General features: G+C 40.7%; 1 long non-coding RNA gene across 2 annotated transcripts in view; it reads right to left on the bottom strand.

Annotated features, from left to right (window-relative positions):
* Window positions 1-61: 61 nt before the first annotated feature.
* LOC125617716 overlaps window positions 62-14,102 on the bottom strand; it is a 48,249-nt gene continuing 34,208 nt past the window's right edge. The window contains exons 5-7 of one of the 2 annotated variants that reach the window (XR_007348807.1): window positions 7,406-7,688; window positions 2,129-2,252; window positions 62-593 (exon numbers count right to left, since the gene is read on the bottom strand). This is a non-coding gene — a long non-coding RNA (uncharacterized LOC125617716). Of the gene's footprint in view, window positions 2,253-7,405; window positions 7,689-14,102 lie in introns of both variants that reach the window. The other variant, XR_007348806.1, reaches the window with a different exon arrangement.

Here is a 14,102-nt window from a genome sequence, read left to right as displayed (position 1 = left end):
CGTAACATCCATCAAAACAACTAACTCATTCTATTCATCTCTTCTCTCTCTCTCTCTCTCTCTCTCTCTCTCTCTCTCTCTCTCTCTCTCTGTCTCCCCATTGAGAAGAAGAACTGTGTTCAGAAAATATAGCTGGGTGTCATTTCTTTCATCTTTTATTTTAAAAGTTACAGTAAAATAGAGGGGAAGTTTGTGTTGACCAAATAGATAAGCCTGTGCTGGTTTATAAGCTCTTTTCAAGAACAATCTCAAAATGGCAGTCTGATTGATGAGTCGCACCCACTCAAGAACAGAGGTATCCAATAGAACTCTCCATGATGACATAAATGTCGTAAATGTGCACTGTCCAGTGTGGTATTCGGCAGCCACATGTGGCTATTGAGTACTTATAATGTGCCTCGGGGGACAGAGACATTAATTTTTAATTTTATGTAATTTTAATTAAGAGAAATTTAAATTTGAACAGCCACGTGTGGCTGACGCCTACCTCAGGGCTCTGTGCAGCTCGAGAACCCTGAGAAACAGGAAGGGCTTCCAGGCTGCCCCATCATCTTCCATCCACGTGGCACCAGCTGGAGAAATTCTGCCATTAACTAAAGATGGAGACAGAGAAGTTGTTCCAACGATCTTGAAATAAGAGATGGACCCTCTGGCTCAGAGGGAGGCATATTCACACTATCTTGGTGGCTTTGCTTGCAAGATGTTGCTGGTGTTCTCAGTCCCTCCCCCCTCCCCCGCCCCCAAAACACACTAACACAATGGCTTCCATACCACATTATTCACCCCAGGGTATGCAACAGTGAAATTCTGCAAACATTTAATTTGCATTGCATTTTAAAATATGCTTAGTCACTCATAAGCATAAAACACTGAAATGATGTGGACAAATCTGTGACTTCTATCTGTAGCCTGGTATTACCAGGTTAACTTGTTTTATGCCAACTTTGCAAACTCTTCTGGGACCACCTTCTTAAAGATGTCCTAAGGTTGTAAGGTTGTAAGACTATAAGGTATATTTAATAAGAAATCAAACATCTTTCCATTTCACTCTACTGAAATGACTGAATCAGAATTTCTCTCCACACTTGGTAACCAAAACAAAAATTCAAAAAGAAATTGAGTAATGAGGCTGCTATATCACAGAACAACTGTCACCCCTAACTCTCATTTTCAGTTTGTTTGTGTTCAACCAAAGAGCCCCAGAATTTTCTTTGAATGCTTTTAAAATAAACTAATTTTAAAGTTATAATGGCATCGATTTGAAAACTATAAAATATATTCAAGATATTCAAATATTCCTTTTGCTCCTTTGTATACTAATGCTTTGTACACTAAATGCCACATAATGTTTTTTTTTTGAAAAGACAATATTTTGTTACTTAATATATATTTTTAAAAAGTCTGACAATCACTGGGCATGCAGGCAGGTGTCTGATAAGCAGCAAGTTCCTCCTCATGCCTCCATTGAAGGCTTCCTCCCATTCACCCACCTTAGTGTGTTTGTACCATGCAAGACGGGCTAGAGAGAGAAGGGCTGGTACATGAGTTTTAAACTCTACCAGGACAGAGGCCGACTGATGAATATTATTAACATTGCATTGCCGATAAAAACCAAGCAGAGAGGACTTGATCTGACGTTATGAAGAGTCTCACTGTCCTACCTTGAGTGGCTGTTCAGCACCTCAGGAGGGGCTCTGCTCAAATACAAGCTAGACCAATACTAACGGACACTCCTCACCACCCCGGGGAACCAGCCAGGATGCCCAAGCATAGTAGCCAGGCGGTGTTTATTTAACCATAACTCCTGAGCCCATCCAGCTTGTTTCTGTTTCTTTACCTTTAGAACTAATTTTCCTCTGGGGACCACACACCATTCTGGTGCCTGCCTGTCTTTTTTAATGAAGGAAGAGCTGTGATAATTGCTGTTGAATTTTTAAGCATACACAGAAGAGTGAGGCCAATGGCCTTGGGACTACGGTTACATTTCAGTATTCTAAAGAACTCACCATGGGGACTTAATTTGGTAGAGGTCTGTGATAATCAAGAACCAAGAGGAAAATGCCCCTGGTAAGGAACTTGAGAGTGAGATCCAGAATGGAACAGTAGGGACCCCCAGGGGGGAATGTACCTACTACGGCTCATCAGCATGAGTGACTCCTCCAGCAGGCTTATTTTCTTCTGCTTATTTGATCCTTGTCCACACTTACGTATTGTAGGGTAATTTCTCTAACCACCTTTTCTCCCGCAACACACTGAAAAAAGAAAAAGAAAAAAAAAAGAAGAGAAAACGGGAAAAAAGTCTGCTTTATTTTACAGCTAATTTGCTGTAAGCACATAGCCCAGCTGCTCACAATGAAGCAAAAGAGGAAATGGGAACAGAGGGAACCTTCTAATGAAGGCGGGCGGGGGAGCAGTAAGGAGATGCAAGAGTGGGCTAGGTGCTATCTGTATGATTAAAGACAAGCAAAAAACAGTAGTAAGCAGATATGTTCATTTGAGCCCAGGAACAGAGAAAGAACAGAGAAGAATCAGCGAAGGGCAAATAATTGGTTCAATATGGCATTTTAACTGGTCAGAAGAATCTCCCCCTTCTTTGCATTATATGAAGTTATATTTTGGACTTTGCTCTTGAATGTATTTTATCATTGGTTCATAGACAAAGGATAAGTCCAAAAACAGAGATAGATAGATAGATAGATAGATAGATAGATAGATAGATATTTTAATTGTAGTTCTGCATGAAAGAGCTCAGAATAGAGGGTTTAATTGGGTGGAGAATTGTTTGAATGGATTAATCCGGGGGTCACTGGGAAAAGGACATCCTCGACTTCTGAGTTAGCAGACTGCGTGCCTCGTCCTTACAAAATATTTCCTTTTAAAAATAGGAAAGATTACATTCTTTATTGCATGTTCTCCTCTTTCTGCCAACTCAGCACACATATCCCCGCCACTCCCCCCAACAAGACCTCCTTTCTTTCCCCTGAAGACCACTTCAGAAAGGGGCACATTTTATACTTTGGTACTTTTTCAAACTGCAGAATAGGATATTCATATGGAAATGAAGGATTTTCTGAACTCTCAGCTCTATTTCTTTAATGGTGTATGTAACTCATTATGAGGGGAGTGAAGGGAAGGAACAGCTTATGAGCTAGAAGAAAAAAATAAACAGGTTTTAATATTCGGCTTTATATAAATGTACCGAATTGGTCTGTATGATAACAGTGCCAACATAATTAATTTGAGCCTGGCTTCCTCATTTGTCAGCGAGAGCAGGTTGCAGTGTTCTAAAGCTTCTGTACAATCCTGAAGGAATCGGCCCATCCTCACCCTGGGCTCAGGGCTCCTCTGGAGCCTTCCCCTGGTGAAAGCTGAGGCCCCATTTCCTCTGGCCCAGCTGGGGGCTCTCCAGGCTGGCCTCAGGATCCTCATTCTGAGAATTCTTTCAGCACCAAGGGAGCTCCTTGTCCACCTCATATCCTGTAGCATTTTTTTTGCCTGCTGATCTTCGGAGGAAACGAATGTTTTTTAGTTGCTATTTGATAGCAACAATTGGGAATTCCAAGTTCCTAAATTTTAATCCCACTTAGTAACTCGGAATAACTCCTGGATCCTCACAATTGGTGATAGGAACTGAAGGACAGGGCAGTGGAGTGCATGCTCCTTGGCACAAGGGGATAAGAAAAATAAACAAGAGGAAATAAATGGACTCCAAAAAACTTAAGAAGCTCTGTGCAGCTTCCATACCCAAATCAGCACACAAACAAATTAGCAAACAGACATTTCCAGATTCAGGTCCAGGAATAATAAAACACTGACAGTAATTAAGAAAGAGCCAAAAATGTACTTCTCTTAGATTTGAAAAATTTGGATCTTTAACAATGGAAATCTATTTTTTTAAAATGGGGGGGGGGAAGGAATTGGTGGAGAATAGAAAAAGAATAAAACTTGTTCTGAAACTTAAAATGTTGATAGGTGGGGGCAGGAAAAAAAATAAACTATTCTGTTTTTTAGGTTTTTCTGTTCCATTTTTCTCATCACTGAGTACCTGAAACTCTCTGTGTGCTAGCCCAAATGGTCATGGACCCATTTTTAATAAATGTGCAGAAGAGCTGGAAGCATATTACAAGGGGACAGTAAAGTGCCAGACACAACTGAGAAAGGGATGAGAACCTCTCTCCATAATAGTAGGGCGTGTTCCTCAAAATATATTTTATTGAGTAAGACAAAAGCTAGGTGAAGAAATTAGCAATTTGCTATGTGTATTTGTGAAATAAGAGGAAATGTTTATATAAATAAGTATATTTATATGTACATGTACATATAAATCAGTGATTCTCATTGGTGATTTTTGCCTCCCAAGAAATATTGGCAATGTCTTGGGGGCATTTTTGAATTGTCACAGCTAAAGGGTTTCTATTGACATCTAGTAGGCGGGGATCAAGGGATGCTGCTAAATATACATAATACACCCAATGCCCATATCTCCACAACAAAGAATTATCTAGGTTAAGAAATCCTGGATAGACGATATAGATAAAGACCGAGTGTGTGCATTAGCCTGGGTATATATTTGAAAAGGAAAAATCATGAAAATAGAGAAAGGATCACATCTCAAAGAAGAAGAGAATTGGGTTGCAGAAATAGAACAGATCCAAGATTTATATTAGACACCGTGTAAAAGATTTGACTCTGAAATTGTGTGTCTATTTTACCTTATTGCCAGGAGAATGAACTTACAAAAAGAGAACCCTAACGTTCCCCAGCATAAAAGCACTCAACGCTATGCTATGACTAGCCCACATAACCACACAAAGAGGAATCAGGGACTCTAAAACACAGATGTTGACTACATAGTCTCAAGGGGGAAAAACCTAAAGACAAAAGAACAGAAAAAAAAATTTTTTATTTGTTTCAGTTATATTTTTGATGGTTGTCTTGGTATTTTATTTTTAAACTCTTTGGTGTATATTGTAGGATTTTTTTAAAAAAATTAGTAATTACGTGATGTCATTGAGAATCAGGATTTGGGCATAGAAGAAAGAGATACAGATAAAATATAGAAGGTAATTTAAAATACTTTAGTCCTGAAATGAAATTGGGAAAATCAGTACAAAATCTAAAAAGGATTTATTTTCTAGTTTTATTCTCTGAAAGCCTAGAAGTAATAATCAATATAGCAGCAATGAGCATTCTTAGTACCAGATCGTGGTCACTAAACATCATATTCTGGGAAGAATAGGTGATTCCTAGTCTGAAGAAAAAATGTACAAGACAGGGATAAAATATTCAGTAATAGTAGAAAGCAGGAAACTATCAAAGCTACATTATGTTAAAAGGTACAAAATACAACATGAAGAGGCTCTCACTGACCAAGCATGGCACAATCAGAACATAATTACAATGAGTCAAAGCACAGCGTATTTTAAACAAAATAATTCATCTTTGCCCAATACTAAAAAATCAACTATTCTGAAAACTAACAAATAGGAAAAAAAAAACAAGCATTCATACTGCTATTGCTATTGCTATATGAACTGTACATCTAGGTAACAAAATAGTTGAAAATAGATCAGATAGACAAAAGGAAGCCAAATAGACAAGCAAAGCTTCTTTTTGTAGTTGTATTTTAGATAATTACTAATCAACAAAGTAAGACACAAATAGAATATTGCTCTCCCTATTGAACTAATCATAATTCTAGACAATTAGAAAAAATATGAACACTGACAGGGATTTGATTCTAAAGATTTTAAATTTTTAGATTGATTATGGTACTACCATTGCTTTTTTTTTTAATAAAAGTCCCCTATTTTAGAGTTACATGCTTAAATGTTTATGGATGAAAGAATATAACATTAGAGATTTGCTTGGATATAATCCACAGAGGGGAGCGGAGAAGAACAGCTAACACAGACTGACAATCACTGGAAATGGGCAACGGGGTAGGGGTTTCAGTATACTCATCTATTTTTATATAAAATTCAAAAATTTTATAATGGCAATGTTTTTTAAAACTTAAGAACGGATGAAAATTAGAAAAGAATGGATGTTCTTTAATTTCTCGTCACAGGAGGAGCATTGGCAGCAATCTTTCTGGTGCAGATGTGAGGACAGGAAGCATACTTTGAGACATGCTCTGTTTGAGTCCTGGAATATCCTCAAAGAAGTTCGCTTCCTCCCTACTCTGCACACTTGATGCTCAACCATCCTGATCCAATAAGAAATCGTATGAGGAGATGCTGCTGCTTCACCCCTTCAGGTCAATGCCCACTGGTCCTGGAATCCACTCATTCTGATAGATGCTATAAAACAATAATATCAACTGCCACTTATTGAACAGCTTCTGTGGGCCAAGCTGTCTTGTAGCTCTGTCTACAATAAAAAGGCCACTAATGTTCCCATTCCATAGTCATGGAAATAATAGAGAAATAGCCACACAGCTAACAAGCATCTCACTCAGGATGTTGACACAGATCAAAGAATTCTTGGCCTTGGCACAGTAACAGATCCACACGTGACTGAGTGGCTCGGGCTAGGATTTCCCTGTCTCTAAGCTCATCAAAATTATTTTATAACTTTTCGTGCTAACGATCATCCAACTAGAATGTACGTCAGAGACACCTGGGAAATTTGCTTAAAATGTAGACTCCTGGGAATGGGAACACCCTGAGAGATTCTGATTCCATATGTCCAAGGACCAAGGCCCAGGAATCTGCATTTAGCAAAAGATTCTGGTGCAGATGGTCTGAGAACAAAACTTTGAGAAACACTTCCCAAATCCATCACAGTCTTAGACTTCAAATGTTATAATCTGATCCTAGACTCTTTGGTTCCTGGCAACACGCCCCCTTAAATGAATAAGCAGTTACTCAAGAGCTTCAGATTGTCTCTCTGCTCCTGTTCTTTCTTCTGCCAGAATAATATACTCATCATCTTCACAGTTGTGATAATAAGTACGCTAGAACGAATGTTCTGGGGAGTGCAAAGGCCATACCAACATTTACATGCCCTTCCTCAGACTGGCCACCATGTGCTGAATTCAAAACGACAGAAGCTCAGCACTGTAATTTACCATTAAGATCAGCAGTGTAATCCTTTCCGTTCAGCTCAGTTTCTATCATAACCAAACACTTGCCAAGTGCCGAGTGTTGGGACATGCAGGCACTACAGAGAAGAACAGGACACAAGATTTTCTTTGGAAACTGTCTAGAAGTTTCTTGGTGATCAAAACCTAAGCAGGGCTTGGAGGTCTGCCAGACAGAGGACAGGGGAATTTCTGTGTTGAACCCAAAAAGCAGTGGAGTCCCAGAGAGGCCCAGTGACCTGCCCACGGTCATCTGCTCTTTTGTTTCAGACAGCTCAGAGGAAGAATGAGTTCAAGTTCTGAAGGAATTACATAATATACCTGTGGTCCTTGAAGCCTTCTGCAGCCTCCCCAGGGACTCCGGCTTGTACTACATAACTCTTCTCACAATCCAGTTCATTTTTGCTCAGGATTTATCAGCCACAAAAATGAGTTTAACCTTTGGAGCTTCAGTTTGGCACCTCCTGCGTTTCCACCCTCAAATGTTGTCTCCCACCCCATCTGGCTGTGGCAAGACTCCTTCAAGGATCAGACATCTCTAAAATTAGGCATCGGCTGAGATTTATGCTGATTCTCTTGATTCAGTCCAGACTTGTCAACGTCCCTGGAAGCAAGCAAACCGTTCCATAAATTACTGCAGCCTTTAACCAACCAAACTATTTTTAAAGGGTGGTCTATATCAAATGCAATTAAATCTGAATTGTTGCCTCAATAACTCTTGCCTTCTTTTTTTTTTTCGCCCTGTTCGCTTACATCCCCAAGTATATTTCGCTTGCACTACATTAAAAGCACCGTTCATCACTTTTTCAGCCTCTAGAGAAATGCTAAGAGTGGTGACATTTTTTGTTTCTGGAGGTGTGGAAATAAAGTCTCAGCACACCACTCCTGTAAATGCACCCTGGTTGGGCACATCCTCCTGATCCTGACTCCAGAAAACATTCTGGAGTGAAATAATGGAGGCACCTAGCAATTGAGGTTGGGGAAGTTCTAATGTCTCCATCTGTTTTGGTGATTCTGGTTTGTACACATGTGGGTGAGTCCTCTGTTACCTGACTACACTGTGGCCACAGGGTTCGGAGTCAGTCCTAGACAGAGCCAGCCTCCACATGCACCCTCTCTGGAGTTCTCCCCTGCATCTTCTATACTGGGGCCATGCAGATGGAAGAGCCCCCCAAATCCCTTCCCTTTTTGCCCAGCCATTGTCCAAAATATCTGAAAATAATCTGAGTTGTCGCAACGAGAGAGGATGTATTTAATAAGGGATCTGGCTTCTCCATTTTTTGTCATTTGATGGCTGACAGGTTTGAACCACACTCCTCCCTCTTCCAGTACATCTGGGCAAGCTGAAAAGAAAGTCTGGGTGTCCCCTCCTTGGGACTGGTGGGAAATTAAGACCATGAAATCGGCCGTGCCTGGGACTTTCACACTAGCCTCGTCTGTTAAGTATAATAAAAACCCAGGCCAGTTTCCTTTCCTTGTTTATCAACTTAAGAAGTCACTTCATACCTGCTTGAGTGGGTCAGCTCTGCTCTCCCAAGAGACCTCAGTAATGTGATAAACATTCCCAGAGCTTCTTGGTGTCTATGGAGCTTCATCACTCCTACAACCAGATCACATTTTAGATGGGAGCCCATCTGCTTTTGCAGGTGACCAGAACAATGTGTTCTTCCTCCCAGCTGAGATCAAAATTCCTAGCCCAAACAGGTCAGTGAGAGACCCTTGGACCTCTCTCACAGCAGCTGGGAACCTACGTGATCTCCACACACCAATCACCTTGGGGTTGGCTGAAGCTCCAGTTTGCATTAGTCAGAAACCATAATCATGCCCTGTCCACAATCTTTTCTGCAATTAGTCACCTACGTCCTGACACCTAAGCCTTCTCTGCCATTGGAAACCATCCATACCAAATCATTCTCTCTGGCCACCTCCAGCCCAGTCCTGCCATCAGCTCAGAATGAAGTAATAAGATGCCCTCTTTCAAGATGCTGTATTGCCATCTACCAGAAAAAGGTGGTAATAGCTATTTAAATCTATGGTGATTAAAATATGGACAGCTCCCCCTGGAGTTGTGCAATTCACAGACTACAAAACTATAAGTGGAGGCCCTCTTCCCACTAAGGCTACTCCTAGTCCTTCCCTGAATTTCAGCAGAGACATGAGCTCATACCAAACTAGCAGCCTGGCAAGACCCAGGCTTTTTTGCCATGTGGATCTCAACACCATCGTGCAGAAGGAAGGGGGGTGGTTGTTGTACCTTCTACATCCCTCAACTGAAAGTTCATCATCCAAGCATTTAGTTCTTCCCCATGGGGACTATCAATATTTTGAGTGGCATATTCTTTGTTGTATGGGACTAACCCTTACTGTGGGACACCCCAGCAACCAGTGCAAAGTAGCAGGCCATTCTCTAGTTATTGCAGAAACCAAAGGCACCCCTCCCATTTCCATATGTGCACTAAAATGATGGCATCCCTTCTCTCCAGCACATGCACAGTTGAAGGCCACATGATGATCTATGTGCATCTGCCACCATCTCTAGACTTGCTCTTTGGGAGGGTAGCTATCTCACCTTCCACAGATCCACATTCCCCAAAGTGCCTATCATTTAACCTGAATTGAAAAAGAGCACAGATCAGTAAAAACAGAAAATCAGAACTCACAGTTGCTCATAGGGCAATTCAAGTTCTCCTCTTCCTTTTTTGCTGGGGAAGAGCCCAGGCTAGATCACCTCTCCTGAAACTCAGGACGCCTTGTCCTATACCTGTCCTTGCAATTGAAGAGCATCTGCTTGTGCCCATTATTGCTCTCATCACTCACAGCATTAATGTAGATCATTATAAAATTGCTCATATCACCTCATTCCCTCAATACAGTTGTCCCTTATCCATGGATATATGAGTTATATGAAAATAACCTCTCTCTCAAAATATCTTATTGTACGTTCAGTTCTTTATTTAAAGAAAGCTTTACAGCTTCTCTTTAAAATATCTGAATGGCCAGAATCACTACTTTTGCACTTTGGACCATTCTTAAGTAAAGTAGAGGTTATATAAGTATAACCCCTTGAATATAAGTACTACGATTCCACAAGAGTAAATCTCATAACTGTGACTGCTACCAAGTGACTGATGGGTGGGTGGGTAGTACATACAGGGTGGATACATACACCAGCAAAAATTGACAGTGGGAGATTTCATTATGCTACTCGAAGTTGCATGCAATTTAACACTTACAAACTGGTTATTTCTGAAACTATCCATTTAATTCTTTTTGGACTAAGGGTAACTGATTCTACTAAAAGCCAAACTGCAAATAAGAGGGATAAGAGGGTACTCCTATTATTGATAAACAGGTGGCCTTCCCCCCTGTGCCTAGGGAAATGGATGACAAATGCCTTCTGCATGGGAAATGAAGAATAAAAAAAGACACACACTGACAAATAGAAACCCTGGGTCTCTCATGACAGAAACAAAATTGGGGAAGTTGCTGCATCAGGAGTTCTGTCTTACCTTCTATTGCAATCTTCTAAAGTTTTTAAATATTTCTGTTGAATAATTAGGGCTGGCTGAGAAGGGCCAGTTATCTACCTATCAATGGTATTCCTTGATAATTGAAGGTTCTGTTCTGATACCCACTCTCAAGAGAAATGACCCTCCTCCTACCTCAGTTATCAATCTAAGTCAAAGGATGGCAAAGTATAGCCCAAGTCCAAATCTACCTTGCCAACTGTTTTTGCCTGGCCTGGAGCTAAGAGTGGTTAATATGATGTCAACTTGGCTGGGCCACGGTACCCAAATATTGGGTTAAACATTATTCCAGATGTTTCTGTGCAAGGGTTTTTCTATGTGATTAACACTAAAATCGGTGGGCTTTAAATAAAGAAGATGACTCTCCCTAATACAGGTGAGCTTCATCTAGGCAGTTGAAGGACTGAATAAAACAACACTGACCTCCCCTGAGCAAGAGGGACTTCTGCCAGCCGAAGACCTTCAGACTTCAACTGCAACATCCGGTCTTCCCTGGGTCACCAGCCTGCTGGCTCTGCCTGCAGAGTTTAGACTTGCCGGTCATTCATAATTGCATTAGCTCATTATTTAAGTTCAATCTCTATTTCTGTATACACATCCAAATATTTCTGTTTCTCTGGAGATTCCTGACTACCAAAATGGTTTCTACTTTTCGTAATGGTTTTATTTTAAAGGATTATATAAATACCACATAACGTCCTTAATTTTGCCTCATGGACAACAAAGCCTGAAATGTTTACCATCTGGCCCTTTAAGTTTGTTGTTATCAGTTCAAAGCCAACCACCTCCATTCTACTCGCCTTGCCTGGGACTGGCAGTGACATAAGTCTGGCTAGTAAGATAACAGGGAAGTTCTTCTACGGACTGATGGAAAAGGCTCATTTTATCCCAAGAAGGAATAACAGGAATAACCAAAAGTGATGGCTGGGCTATTGCAGCCATCCTGCAGGCCTAAGGTAGGCTGGCCTAAGTCCATGGCCACCTCCAAGCAAAATGATGGAAAGGGTCCTCTGTGACATCATAGGGCTGTAGCAGCAATATACTATGTCAATGCTTTTTGCTAGGCAAAACAACATATCACCTTAATTTCTAAGATGCTTTGAGTTAGAGTTCTTATTAATTACATACAGCTAAACACATCCTGATGAACGTGAAGGGCCAGGGTGATTTCATTTTCAGTCCTGATTAATTGGTGACAGAGCTAGACAAGTAGACTTTCTCATCTAAACTGAGAAGACTAGCATTTCTAGCAGTGAGCCAAAGTATAGTTTTTCACGAATGGACTGAGAGTAGCTAAGTGGATTCAGGTGATTTCATGCTAGCTGGTGTTTTGAAGGAGCTGTTGTATAACAAATAAAGACGGCACCCACCACCCATCTTTCTTGCATTTATTTTACTTTTTGTTGAATCTCAAAGGGACCTAATCATTGATATTTTCCCAAGAAAGAAAGTCTTATAAAAATACCAACTGTGGGCTTGGGATGTAGCTCAGTGGTAGACCACTTGCCTAGCATGTGTGAGGCCCTGGGGTTCCATCTTCAGAACTGAAAAAAAAAAAAAAGCAGTATTCACACAAAGAGGAGGCAAACCATACACCCCCCTGATCACAGTAGGTTTTGTGGTTGTTATTTGTTTGTTCTTTAATAGGGCAAGCAATTCAATTTCACCAGCTACTGCTGCATGGAAGTTCTAATAAGCAAGATCTTCCTTTTCCCTTGACTGCCTTCTGCATGCCACAGAGTCCTGCAGTTGCTAGATGGTTACCCTCACTGCAGCACCCCCTAGTGGTTGCCACTTCTACTGCACCCATTTCACAGGTGGAACAGAGGAGGTTCAGTAACTTTCCACAGACTCTACAAAGTATGGCTCACTGAAGCCAGTGCCATACAAAGAGCAGAGAGAGTTACAAGATCCCTCATGCCCCAGCTGCCTCCTTTTGGCTTCGTTCCTCAGATAATTACCTCTGCCCTCCCAAAAGTTGTCCACGAGACCCCACCAGCCATGCGGGTGACTCACTGTAACTCCTCTCTACCTGAAGGCTTCCATGTATGAGTCTGAGACTCTCACCTTTTCCTTGGGATTTGATTGGCTCTCAGTCATTTTTGCAGTACCAGAAACTAATGGTGAATGAAAACATTTCCAAATAACCTGGTTTACAGTTGTGGTTTTATTTCAAATTATCTAGAATTCTCTGTCATTTTGAGATGTGTTAGAATTGGAGCCATTCTTTAGAAATATGGATCCAAGTTTAAAGAACCATAAATCCCCACACAAGAAGAGCCTCTGGTTGTCATTCTGACTCCAATCCCCCACTCAACAGTAATCCTCCATCTCTGCTTTGGTCCATCCAGAGCTCATTGCTAGAAAACTTGTCCTAGCATTGGAACAACATCTTTCTTCCTGTGCTCTTTACCCACAGGTTGTAATTCTGCCCACTGGTGCCTCCCTGAACAAACACATTTCCTCTTTCACACGCCAACCCCTCAGATATTTTAAGACTGCTGCTTTGTAACCCAGAATTTTCTCTTCCTCATGCCAAGCATCTCCAGTTCCCTCACCCTTAAAGCAAAGGCCTGGGTCCAAATCCACTCAGGTGTCCAATCCTTCCTCTCCAAACACATTCTCCAAGAAACAAGAGCAATTTAACTGGACATTAATATTCCCCCAACTTCCCTGAAGCCCATATGTTTTGTAAATTTCCATTGAATAGCACTTTCTTTTTATTACTCTTTGGAAAGATACAAATAATTGCACTCCTATGAGTCTATTCATTTGGATATAGTCTTTCTAGGAAATCTTTGCCTCCCACTGACAATCAGGGTGGAATCAAGTTGCCATATCAAGGAGCCCAGTTTTCTTTCCAACATGAACAATGAGGTTGTTTTTATGTAGGCCCATTCAGCATTGTCACGGCTATTTAAAAATAGGTAAATACTCCAATCAAAGATACATTGAACATGAATGATAATACTGTCTTCATCCTAAGAGTCCCTGTTAGTAGGAAGTCATTGAAGGCAGGGCCACTTGGTAAAGATCATAAGCCAATAATTAATCAATCAATAATAAATGTTGTAGATGGACAAAAAATGCGGCATATATACACAATGAAATTTTACTCAGCAATAAAAGAGAATAAAATCATGGCATTTGCAGGTAAATGGATGGAGTTGGAGAAGTTAATGCTAAAAAAGTTAGCCAATCCCCCAAAAAACAAATGCCAAATGTTTTCTTGGATATAAGGAGGCTGACTCATAGTGGGGTAGGGAGGGGGAGCATGGGAGGAATAAATGAATTCGAGATAGGGCAGAGGGGTGGGAGGGAAAGGAAGCAGGCAGGGGATTAGCAAGGATGGTGGAATGTGATGGACATCATTATCAAATGTATGAAGACACAAATTGGGTGTCAACATACTTTATATACAAACAGAGATATGAAAAATTGTGGTATATATGTGTAATAAGAATTGTAATGCATTCCGCTGCCATGTATTT

This window comes from Marmota marmota, unplaced genomic scaffold (assembly GCF_001458135.2).
Source record: "Marmota marmota marmota unplaced genomic scaffold, marMar, whole genome shotgun sequence".
Taxonomy (NCBI): domain Eukaryota; kingdom Metazoa; phylum Chordata; class Mammalia; order Rodentia; family Sciuridae; genus Marmota; species Marmota marmota.
The sequence above is the reverse complement of the archived record's forward strand: the minus strand, read 5'-3'. Positions and strand labels throughout refer to the sequence as shown.